The sequence below is a fragment of the Sciurus vulgaris genome, assembly GCF_902686455.1.
Source record: "Sciurus vulgaris genome assembly, chromosome: X".
Lineage (NCBI taxonomy): Eukaryota > Metazoa > Chordata > Mammalia > Rodentia > Sciuridae > Sciurus > Sciurus vulgaris.
The window spans coordinates 15,671,098-15,684,520 of record NC_136471.1 but is presented as its reverse complement, the minus strand read 5'-3'; positions in this window follow the sequence as shown (position 1 = coordinate 15,684,520).

The following is a 13,423-nucleotide window of genomic DNA, read 5'->3' as shown; positions in this document are numbered from 1 at the left end:
ATATGCTGCATTACTAAAACTAAACACTTGGGTACTTCGGCTTTTAAAATGAAATCCTTAAAAGCAAGGAAACTGTGGCAAATGCAGTGATAATATTTAATAATTATGGAGAGAGTGGTGAAAATGGCAAAAAGTGACCAGTTGGAGAACGTGGAAAGATTGTGTAGTTAAGATCTGTCTTGTACCTTCCAGAAGGATTTAGGTATCAAGAAGTGTTTCTTGCAACCTGATTTTCTTCTTCGTAGTTTCCATCAATTCTGATCTGCTGTGGGGTGAACCATGGTTTGGGAGGCAAGGGTCTTTTTTTCTTTTAATATTTCTTTTAAATGAACATGTTCTTCAAGTTACATCATTGTATATTCAATGAAGGCATTCTTGGATTATTGAAGTTTCTCTCTCCTGCCCATGGATGAGAATTAGAGTACCAAAGAAGCTAGCCTACTCAGTACAGCCACAAATTTGCATTAGAGATGTGGGTTGAACTATGCAATTAATTTCAACACCCTTATTGCCTATCACAGTGAAAATAAAGACCACAGAAAGAAAAATTGTGAATAACAGGTTTGTTACTTACAGCTACTAGTATTTGCTTCTGTACAAGTGTTTCTTTACATTTGTGAACCCAGATCTAATCCAGAAGCACAGCATGTGTCAGTTCACACTGTGTCATGTGACACAAAGCTACTTAATATAACCTGACTCAGAGTGACATTTCTATTGCACTGTATTGCAGTAGAAAGAAATAACACTTTCTTTCACAAGTGGGTAATTATCTCTGCCAGTTGATATTGTTTTGCTATTTGCAGGTAGAAATGGAAAGTAGGTAGGTTCTTGAGAGTGCATCCTTAAGGAAATACCAGGATGAGGAATTTGTGGAAAACCATTTTATAAGGTCACAGGAGTTCAGGCAAAATGAATGAAAGAGAATATGTTCAAAGAAAGATGTATGCTTGCACTGAGAAGTAGTTTGGAAAACAAAGCATAGAAACTTACATAGGAACTTACATAGGAAATAATCTCAATAAAGTATGACAGTGATTCCAGCTTACAGGAGCTCACTGAAAGCAAAGGACAAGCATCTAAGGCTTCCTTATAGAGATAGCCACAAGGAAGTTACCTTAAGATAAAAAGATAAATGGTTTTACAGAAAAAATAACACCCACAACACTAATAATACACACTTACTTATATGCCAAGCATTATTCTAAGCACTTTATGCGTTTGAAGTCTTTTATTCATCACAGCTACTGTATAAGGCAGCTATTATTATACTCAATTTACAGTTAGGGAAGCTGAAACCTGGGAGGTTAGGTGTTTTGGTTTGCTTAAGGTATCATAACAAAGTACTGCAAACAACAGAAATTTATGGTCTCACAGTCCTGAAATCTTAAAGTCAAAGATCAAAGTATACAGGATTGTTTCTTTCTGAGACCTAGAAGGGAAGGATATGTTCCATGCCTTTCTTTTAGACTTACTGATGGCCATCTTTTTCCTATGCCTATTTACACTCTCTTCCCTCTATACATGTCTGTCTCTGTCCAAATTTCTTCGTTATGTGGACATCAATCCTATTAGACTGGGGCCTGATGTTAACTTTGATTTTATTACCTCTGTAAAGACCTGTTCAAATAAGGTCACATTCCAAGATACTGAGGATTATGACTTCAATATATGAATTTGGGGAGGGGGAAAACAATTCAACCCATAATATTAGATAACAGGTCTCAAGTCACTAGTAGGAGAGAGCAGCTGTAATACAAACCTAGGCAGTTTGCTCTAAACCACTGCTTTACAGTATCTCTCAATTTTGAAATCTAATATCAGTATCAACATCAATATCAATTTTATGTGAAGTAGAAAAAAAAGCCTGAGAAATCTGTGCAGCCTAATAATGTAAAACTGTTTCCTTTCAATTGAAAAGTCGAAACCAGACAATAGTCATACTTAGAACATTAACTGTTGGAAAACATTGCCTGGAGGGCAAGAGTGTTTTATTCAGCATTTTCACTGCTATGAACAAAAGACCTGACCAAGAACAATTTAGAGGAGGAAAAGTTTTATTTGGGGCCCACAGTGTCAGAGGTATCAATTTATGGCTGACTCCATTGCTCTGGGTCTGAGGTGATGGTGGAAGGGTGTGCAGGAGGAAAGCAGTTCAGGACATGGCAATTAGGAAGCAGAGAGAGCACTCCACTCACCAGGGACAAAATTTAAATCCCAAAGGTTTGCCCCCATTGACTCACCTCCTGCAGCCACACCCTACCTGTCTACAGTCACCAAGTTAATCCTTATCAGGATTAATGCACTGATTAGGTTAAGGCTCTCCTAACCCAATCATTTCACCTCTAAACTTTCTTGCATTGTCTCACACATGAACTTTTGAGGGACACCTCATATCTAAACCATAACAAAGAGTAAAGATAACTTCTCTGACTCATATCCCATTATACACTACACACAGCCTGTATTCATTCATTTTGTATCACTACAATGAAACACCCAAAGCAAGATACTTATGAAGAAAAGATGTTTATTTAGTTCACAATTACAGAAGTTTAAAGTTCAAGATCAGTGGCTCCACTGGTTTGGCCTCTGGTCTGGGGAGGGCCTAAATACAGATGATAATACATCACGACAGGAGCACATGGGGAGCTGGTCATCACACTATGAAACAGCAAATCAGAGGTCAGGCTCAGGCTTTTATAACTACTTGCTCTCATGAGAGTTCACTTCAGGACACAGTATACCCTTCCAGGGGCAACACCCCAAATGATCTCAGGACTTCCCACTAGCTCCCACCTCTTAAAGATTCCACCTCCCAACATCTCCACAATAAGATTGAGCTGCCAACATGTGAACCCTTGGGAGGCAAAAAGCATTCAAATCATAACACAGTCATTGTGGTGAACACAATTACTGCCTTGTCCTGAACACTTTTACCTGAACTTTCCTATGTTGTCTTAGTCTATTCATGCAAACATAACAATATAACTGAGACTGGGTAATTTATAAAAATCAGAAATTTATTTCTTATAGTTTTTGAATCTAGGAAGTCCAAAATCAAGACACGGACAGTTTTTGTGTCTGCTGAGGACCCAATATGGCACATCGAATGCTACATCCTTTGGAAGGGACAAACACTGTGTTCTCACATGGGTAGAAGGGATGAAAAGGCAAAGGGGGATTAATGTTATGTCCTCACATGGTGAGCGAGCAGAAGAGCAAAAAAAAAAAAAAAAAATGACAGCTATTTCCCTCCAGCCCTTTCATAAGGTTGCTAATCCCATTTATGATGTCCCTGTTCTCATGATCTAATCATCTCCTAAAGCTCAACCTCTTAATACTATTAAACTGAGGTCAAGTTCAAACATATCAACTTTGGAGAGACATATAATTTCAAACTATGGCACACCTCTAGGTCTTTATCTCTGCTGTTTCTTCCATTTCAAATGCTTTCAACACCTACTGGCAAAATTTTATAGATCTTTAGAACAAATCTCAAATTTCATCTCTCTCTTGGGATCCCTGACCATATGTGATCCTTTGGTCTTTTGAACTCAAAAAGTTTTTTAAAGATATATCATATGATTACTCTTATGACACTTATTTTTACATACTGAATGTTTTTGTCCACCCTCAGTTCATATGTTGATAGAATTTAGAAGTGGAACCTTTGAGAAATATTAGATCATAAAGGTAGAGCACTCATGATTGGAATTAGTGTCCTTACAAAAAGAAACAGAAGTGTTTGCTTTTACTTTCTGCTCTCTGTCATACAAGGATACAATCCAAAGATGACCATTTGCAAATCAGGAAGAGGGCCTTCACCAGACACCAAATCTTCTGGCACCCTGATTTTGTACTACCCAGCTTCCGGAACTGTGAGAAACAAATGTTTGCTGTTTAAGTCACCCAATCTATGGCATTTTTTGTTATAGCAGCCTCAGTTGACTAAAACACATCTTTTTTTTTTTTTTTAGTTTTGTTTCACTTTATTGGAGTCATTTTTCTGTTTGCTACCATTTCCATCTTTGAATCCACCGTTCTTGGTCCCACCCCAGTGTGAAAATGAGTCCACTCAGAACATGGATGCAGAGTAGAGACCATTGAGTCAAACAGGCAGGAAGAGCTCATGAAGTAGTTCATGCCTGCCCTGTATGCAAGAATTCAGACTTGGGCACCACCTTTGTGTGTAACTACTCAAGCAGGTGCTGTTCCCAAAGTGAGCTCCCAACCTCCTAACCCAAGGATAAAGCCACCTCCTGGCTGGAACTTGAAAATGGACATTCCTTTCTAAGTCCCAATTTGCTGTGTGAAAACTGGGGAGTTTAAAGGACCACCTTTGTAGGGTATAGTCAGGACCAACGGGTTGAGTCCTGAAGTATCTGCCACAGCCTTGCAACAGAGTAGACACCTTGTCAGTCAGATAAATCATACTGTCTCCAGCTGGGCCACAGAAGTAAAACACATCTTAATCTTTCATTCTTGCCTTCACTTCATTTACACACTCCCACTAACAACACCTTTTATTATCCCTAGTGATTCTAGAGTGAGCAGGAAGAGTCTGTGTCCCTCTAAAGTAGTATGTTAAAATTGTCATATAGAGAAGGGGATGGAACTGAAAGAGCAGACAGTGTCATTTTAAAAGTCCTTTTCTTATACTACATATCCCAGTTTATCAAGTGGCTCAAATATTTCAAAATAGTAAACACCATAAACTTAATTTTTCTTAATAACAACAACAAATGGGAGTAGCAGCAAACTCCTCCATTCTAAAAGTGTTATAAGCCCTTCTTGGGAAGACAATGTTTTCCTTCTTAGTCAAGACACTTTGAATTATTTCACCACTTGACATATTCACCACTAGTCTTAGAGTTCCTTAAGGAAATGATACTACTTATTTTTTTATTATTTATTTTTCATTCAGTTCCAAGAATAGGTCTTACACATACCAAATGTTGTAGAAATGTTTGTTGAGCACAGTTGAAATACAGCTCAGCTCTTCATCAAAGGATCTAAAGATGACATGTTAAAAATCCAAAATGTATTCTTCCTTATAAATAGAATACTTTGAATTCCCATTTATGTGAGTTGATACTTGAGTGAGATAAAAATTGCAACCCAACATATTCATACTAAGACGTTCTTTCTCAAATAACTCAGATTAGAACCTGGACGAAAATAATTACATTTGAGTCTATAAGTCAGGTCTGACCTGGTCATTTAAGTTATATATTATCAAGGTCTTCTGGAAGGAATGACCTAAATTGACTGTATTTAACTGCAGGTACATAGAGCACAGCTCACACCAATATCTTTGCTTGTGGATTGAGTCAATGTTTGACTGATTCTCAAGTATTTGAGGGTATTTGGGGATGAGGTGGACTGGTGGGTGGGCTATCAGAATCACCTATGGAGTATCACAAGTCACACCCATGTCCAGAATGTGTTATCCCTTGGGATACAAGTACATTCTTGAAGAGGTTTTTCAGAACAGAAACTAGAATATGTTAGCTTACATGTGTAAAAACTTTTCCCATGTTATTTTGATACCATCATCACTGCAGGCATCCTGTTGGAAACCACTGGTATAAAGCAAGCTGAAGATTGAATCCTATAACAGAGGATTATTTGTCCAGACCCTGCAAAGATTATGCTATGTTTGCTTTGACCCACCCATAGATATACTCTGGGGCATAAACAGGGCAGCTGCATATATTTGTGTGGATTGTTCAATATACATGGGCTCCTTCAGGCCAAGGTACTCAATAGAAACTGAAACCCAGCACTTGCTCTACTTATTTATTTTACACTGTGTCTGCATTTCTAGACCTCTAGATGTAATGTGGAAGCTTTGGGGTTACTGTGTTTACTCATATTTTTGTATTGCTAGAGTTAGTGTGAAGTTCAACTACTTTTCATCATAGTGTTTTGAAATTCCCTATAAAAGGGCATGTTTGCAATGGATCTGACAATTCATTTGGTCATATGTCAGGCTTTGTATTGAGCATTGAGGATACAGGTATGAATAAGACAGAGTTGTTGCTCTCAAGGAACTTGCACATCAATGAAGAAAGCAAAGAAATAATCACACCATCACAGGAAGCATCACAAATAACTAAGATGAGGAGACAACTTGGAGGTATTGAGAACATTAAGGAAGAGCCCTATCAGTTTTTGGTGTGCATGTGCATGGGAGTGTGGGCTTACATACTTATGTGTATAAAATGGGTAAAAGACTGTGCAGCTTTCAGAGAGGAGTTGAGAATAGAACTGAGTCTTGAAGATGGAGGAATTCAAGAAACCCATCCAATATGTAAGTGAGGTGGGAAGGAGATGTTCAAGCAGGAGAGATGTATCTGAAAACAGGAAGACCTAAGAGAAAAGAAGAGAAGAGAAGAGAAGAGAAGAGGGGAAGAAGAGAGGGAGGGGGAGAAAGAGAGAGAAAAGAGGCTATTGGATTTTGATTATGAGAATCAAAGTTGGAGAGGTAGTGAGGGTAAGAAGATGATAGGGAACTACTGTAGGATTCTAAGCAGGGGGAAATACTCTGTGCTACTGCCATTCGGTGGGAGATGTATTGGAGTGGAGACAAGTCAGAAGGGAAGTAGATGGGTTATAGAGTTGTAAGAGTAATCCAGTTGGCAGCTGATAAGAGCTTCAGTTAGAGCAGGGGTCAGCAAACTACAATACCTGGGCAAAATCTGGTCCGCTTTGTTTTTATAAATAAATTTTATTGGAACAGAGTCATGTTCATTCCTTTATATATTGAAAAGGTTGCTCTTGCACTGCAGAGACCATATGGCCTCCAAAGTCCAAAACATGTACTAATTGACCCTTTATAAGAAAAATCTGTCTACCTCTAAAACACAGGAATGGCTGGGAATGTGGAGAAGTGAACAGTTCTAGAGGTAAAATAGATGGACTTTTTTCCTAATGTTCGTTTATTTTGTTTCTTATTAACATTTTCAAATGTGTAGAAAAGAGAGAACAGTATAATTAATGCCATCATCTAAATTGAATATTTGTTAATATTTTGCCATATGTGTACCCTCTGTTTTTTAAGAAGTGACACAAACTATGATATTTAACCATAAAAACTTCTATGACTCTAAAATATTAAGAACATTTCTCACAAGCATGTTTATAACTAACAAAATGAATATTAGTTTTATAATATTTAATAAATATCACTTTCAGTTTTCTTCTTTCCACTGATGCTTTATCTAGCTTATTAATTCAACCCAGGTTAAAGATTTTATTTATTAAGAAGAATAAGCTTTATAGACTGCTTATTGATCTTTTATATGGAAATAGTGTTGCAAATAGATTTCAAGAATTATTTTCTTGAAAACACACATTCCCTGAGAAATATTATTATTACTCTTTCCATTTCACAGACACAAACATCAGTACTCAGATAACTCAGTATCCCCAAATTATGTAGCTAGTAAATAGAAGACCCTAGACTTGAACCCAGGTCTGTCCTTTTCCGAGATCAGATGAGATCGGGTGCATTCACGGTGGTATGGCCATAGACAGGTCTGTCTTTTTCTATGTACTAACTTTATTTGGTACAATTTAAAGGACTTGGTGCCTCATTGTGACTTGGGAAGGAAAGGGCAAAAGTCAAGGACAAAAGTTAAAGTTTTGGACTGGGGAACTAAGGGTTACACACCAAAAAAGAAAATTCTTCAAAAAACAAGGTTTGGAGTCAAAGATAACTCAGTTTTGGAACTTTATAAGCCTAAAGTGTTGATGTGGTATAAATACAAGTTTTAGAAACAGGTCTTTGGGGGCAGGGCAAGAAAGAATTGTGGTAAACCAAAAAATCAGGAAGCTAGATAGGAGGCTGCTACTTTGGTCATGTTGGGAGATGATGGGTCTGGACTAGAGTGGTGGAGATGTCACTTTTGTTTCAGTTGCTGATATGGGAGACACTGAAAGAGGAAAATCAAGAGAAGGTTAGGAGGGAACAGGGTGTAAAGCTTAAGGAAGAGGACAATGGAAAGATGTTGATGGATTTATGTTTTTACAACTTCATTCTAGTTTCTTTATGGAAAGTGGGTAAGAGAAGACATGAATGGAGACAGAGGTACCATTTTAAAACTGATTACAGTTCTCCATGTGAGAAAAAAACAAGGGCCTGAACTAGAGCAGTAGCAGAAAGGATGGAGGGTACAGTTGTGGGAGATGTTAAGATGCTATGGAAAGCAGTGGTAGCCTTTTAACAAGATAGTCACAATTTTTGACATTCTTCACATTGATGAGGGATATCTATATCCATTTTTCTTAAATCCAGATGGGTTTGTGGCTGCTTTGAGCAGTATAGTATGACAGAATGACACTGTAACTTGGTCCTAAAAGGTCAAACCACTTCATTTTGATCTTTGGATCACTTGCTTGTGGAGCTCTGAGATGCTAAGTCAGAAGACAAACTACCCTGAAACCAATATGCTGGAGAGAACAGATAGCATCTCCTATGGATAGCACCAACTGAGTCCGCCTTTCAGTCATTCTGTACCAGGCAAGAGATCTGTTAAATGATGAGGCCATCTTGGAAATGGATCCTCTAGTCACAGGTATTGTAACCCCTATCTGTTCATGTTACCCCACTAGTTGGTTGATACCTGGAGTGGAACCTCTAGCTGTCCTGATAGAGAAGTACTAACCCTGCTGTCATTTTCAATTCTTGACCCACAGAATACTGGAGCATAAGAAAATGGCAGTTGTGAGACAGTTTGTGACACAGCTATTGATAAACAGAACAGGGCTGAATATAAATATGTTGTTATGGTTTGGCTGTGAGGTGTTCCTCAAAAGCTCACGTGTGAGACAACACAAGAAGGTTCACAGGAGAAATGATTGGGTTATGAGAGCCTTAACCTAATCAGTGAATTAATCCCCTGATGGATTAATTTAGTGGCAACTGAAAGCAGGTGGGGTGTAGATGGAGGAGGTGGGCATTGGAGGCATGCCTTTGGGGTGTATATTTTGTATCTGGTGAGTGCAGTCTCTCTCTCTGCTTTCTGATCATCATGTGAGCTGTTCCCCTCCACCACACTCTTCCATCATGATGTTCTGCCTCACCTCAAGGCCCAGGGAATGGAGACAGCTCTCTATAGACTGAGATCTCTAAAACTGTGAGCCATCAAATAAACTTTTCATCTTCTATAATTGTTCTTGTCAGGTCTTTCAGTCACAGCAGTGAAAAAGCTGAATAAAACGGATAAATAAGATAAGGGTCTTGCTTCCCAGGAATTTCCAATCTAGGAAGGGACATGAGAAAAATCCACAAATAAAAATAAAAGAATCACAGAAATACATTAATAGTTGTATAAGGCATGTGCTTTGAAAATGCTGTGCAAAAGCAATTAGTAATAGCAATGGTTAACTTTATGCCAGTGTACTCTGTGCAAGAAGAAAGTCTCATGCATTTACATCTCATGTCAGGCTTATGAAACACAGTCATTTATTGATTGCATTTTCAGATGAGAAAAATTAATGTGGAGAGGATCAGTAACTTATCTGAGGTCTCAACAATTTGAATTTGAACCAATATAGTAGTCTCCCAGAGTCGTCATCTAGCACCTCTATGAAATAGCACTTTTTTTAGTCATGGAATACTAGTCATCAGATAATGGAGAAGCTAAGAATGTGTGCTCACAACCCATGTCATCTTCCTTAGGAAGTTTCAGATTGGTCTTTGACAGGGAGATCATGGGAAAATCCAGTCTTCATTGTGACTTTATATTATATCAAATCCCCCAAATTCCTCTCCCTTCCTTTACTTCTTCCCTCTTCCCTCCTCTTCTTTTTGTTCTTTCCCTCCTCTCTGCTCCCCTTCCTTCCTTCCTTCCTTCTTTCTTTCTTTTCCATAGATTGCCTCTTCACATTTTTGGTCTGTGTTTATGTAAAGGTCCATACTTTCCAAAGCAGATTTCATTCAATAATCCTTTATTTCTACATGCAGGCATGCATGCATAAAAAGAATGAAGTTTTTCCTGATCCTGGACCCTCAAAGCAGTAGCAGAATCTTGTGGATCCTAAAGAGAAAGACACTTTGTGATTGTTCCATGTACGCTTTCTTTTGCTGGATCATGCCCACAACTTTCCTTCTTAGAACATTTCTCACTGATCTTGAACTCAGTTCTTTTCTTGGCCTATATAGATCATTCAACCTAGATGGACTTATTACTTTTCCTCTACTGCTGGTTAATAATCATTTTGTTTATTAATTTGTGCTTCCTAGGACACTCCTGCTAGGATCCACTCCAAACTCTCCTACTGTCTACACATTTGCAACTCTGTCCCTTGCTTCCTACTGGTTTAAGGAATGAGCTCCCTCTTCTCCTTCCTCAACATGTTTTTCCACATCTCAGACCTCTCTTCACTTCCTAACTAGTTTCAGAGGAGAATGTGCTTCTTCTCCCTGAGGGTTCCTATCCCCCTGGTGTTCCCGACACCGTTGTGCTTCAGCACTTTCAAAAATCATGCTTCTCCAGTTAACCTTCTCTCTCAACTCCCTTCAGCTTCTAAGAAATGAATAGGTCTCCCTTTCTCTTGAAAAAGACAATCACTCTTTTTTGGTCCTACTCCTCAGGTTAGTTGTGAGTTTATTTTGGTTTATATTTCTCATTCTCTTACAACCCCTTTCAGCCTAGGCCTACAGTGGACTTAGTTTCTTCCCCCTCCTCCATATCCCCTTGTTACCTGATTCCCAAGCACTCTACCTGTAGCCCAGGTATAGGCTTTAGAGCAGTGTTTACTCCCTTGAATCTCTCACCAGTTTCTCTTAACTCACCACTCTCTCCTTAGAACTCTTTCCTTGCAAATCTGAGACTTAGAAAAAGCCTGATTTACCTCGCAGCTCAATGGCATCCCCTTCAGTGATGCCATTCAACTGTGTCCATTCCCTGACAGTTCCATCTAGGCCCTCTGTGGAAGGTACAGTATGAACATTTTTCATGGAGTTTCTCCTATATCAACTCCTAGTCAACATGTGGATAGCATTGTCCGTCCTTAAAGCTACTTCTCTTCCTAACAACCACTGAACTTTGGAGCTGCCTTTGACTTCTCCCTCTTTCTGCCACTAATTATGTGCTTGAGGCATAGAAATCCATGCTAATATTAGCATAAGAAAAAGTAATTAGGAGGGCACACCTGCCACACACACACACAAATCACGCAGTGCATTCTCAGACCAAATCTAAGTGATTTTTGGATTATTTACTGTTTCAGCATAATACATACTCTGGCTCAGATTGTTGAGAATGTACATTAACTGCGCCTTTTGGAGTTATTGCCTGGCATCCTAATGGGGTTATATTGTGGAACAGCCATCTTATTTAATGGTGTAAAATTTGGGATCCTCCTTTCTTCTAACCCAGAAGAAAGCAATGTTCAAACCATGCTAATTGATGTGTTTTGATCAAGAAGCAGCCAAGGTTAGTATGAGGCTTATTTCCACAGTGACTAAGTGGAAGAGTCAACACATCAGTCTTTTTGAGCCCACCACAGAACTCTCATTTCCATTCTTCTATCCAAAAACTGACACCCTAAGTAGCTCAGATTCAAATGCAAATGCAAACACAAGAATGCAGACACACTTTGAAATCAATAACATCATTTTGTCAGGCAATTCATTTAGTATTTCTAAAAACCAGTGAAGTTTAAAAAACAAGGGAGTTGAAAGCTTCTCTCCTGTTTCTTGAGTTTTAATGAGCCTATTCCTCACTTTGGGACAGAGAAGCCCTCATTATAACTTGTCAGTAGAACATTAGCTCCCAAGATGGAGGGAGCCACATGATCCTGGTTAATTTTCTTTCTTTCTTTCTTTCTTTCTTTCTTTCTTTTTTTTTGGGGGGGTCCATCTGGACATTAGTTGAAGAATCTTCTAATGGAAAAATTAGCCATTTATCTGAACTTCTTCTTTCTAAATCATAGATTCATCTACTTAAGAATAGCAAGCAACTCTTATCATGTTGGGAAAGATGTTTTAGACTGAAACTTTCTATGCTGGGACATTATGTGCTCAAAAATAATATGCAGCCCCCTTGTCTCTCAAATGAACTCCATGAACTCTATCCACAGAGGGACTGCCACAGTACATTGAGCACGCCATGCTGCCTAGGCACTTTTATGCCCTCTGGTTCATTTTTTGCCTTAGCCTTCAAAACAAGAAAATCCTGGGGACCCTTACATCTAGAGATGAACAGAGATCCTCCACCATACTTCCAACCACCAAGCCTAGTATTCAAAGTTAACAGGGCTCACCTTCACTCTCTTCAAATGGATCAGTCTGAGAGACTTCTAGAACCTGAATTGGATGTCTGTGTTTATTTCCAAAAGCTGTTTATTGTACTAAAATAGCTCCAGATTAGAAGTTTTATGGTCTTTCAAATTTTACCAAAAACTACTTTTGGTGTGGTTTTGGAGATTGCCTATGAAAACCTACAGATTTGGTTACAGCGTATTCATTTGACAAATAGGTGCTCAATTTCATAAACCTTTTTATAAACACCTACTATATGTCAGGTACTATGCTTAACCCTGGGAATATGAAGGAGAAAATACAGACCTCTTACTTTTTATGGAGATTGTATTCTATCAGAAAGGAAATATTTGTGAACAAAAAATTATATTAAGTGCTTCTAAGTGTTCAAATAAGGGGAGAAACTGAAAAGCCAAGTGCCATAAGAAGCAACTAACAACTCAGGGCTGCCATTACTCAAATTATTTTCTTTTCCTTCAGTTCCTTTTGTCTTTATTGATTTTGTACAATTTCAGACTTCAGAGCTCAAAAAAGATATACCAGAATACGCACACTGGCATGCTAAGTACTTGGAACCAAAGGAGATTGGAGGGCTTTAGAGGCAGCCTTAGGTCTTTCTGACCTTCTCCCATAGTCTTGTCTCCCACTGTTCTTTCTACCCCAAAGCCATTCATGAACACCAAAGTTCCTCAACCCCCAAGGTAGATCATGGAAACTAGTAATATACCTGTAATCTCCCCCCCCCCCCATCTTTCTGTGTAGGAGCTGGCCAACAAGAAATTCTCTCACCTACCTGTCTGATTGTAGATCATAAGATGCTCGTTCTAGAAGGGGATCCTGCCCTAGACACAGAAAGGCAAAGAAAACCAAGATGAATGTGAACAGAGAGGACTGGGTGGGGTTTACCCCCACCAGTCTATTAGCATTAGATCAGATCCTTGTGTCCAATCACATTTCTATATGGCTATTTATTCTTCATTAAATCTAAGTATGAAAACAGACAACTTTCTGTAGATATTTGTTTCTGAAGCTTTTTTGTTATGTAAAACTTTGACTAAATGCATTTGTTATGCTTTTCTCTCATTAACCTGTATTTTGTTTTAGGAGTGTTGGTTATGACCCTTATGATGGGTGTGGAAAAGTATCACA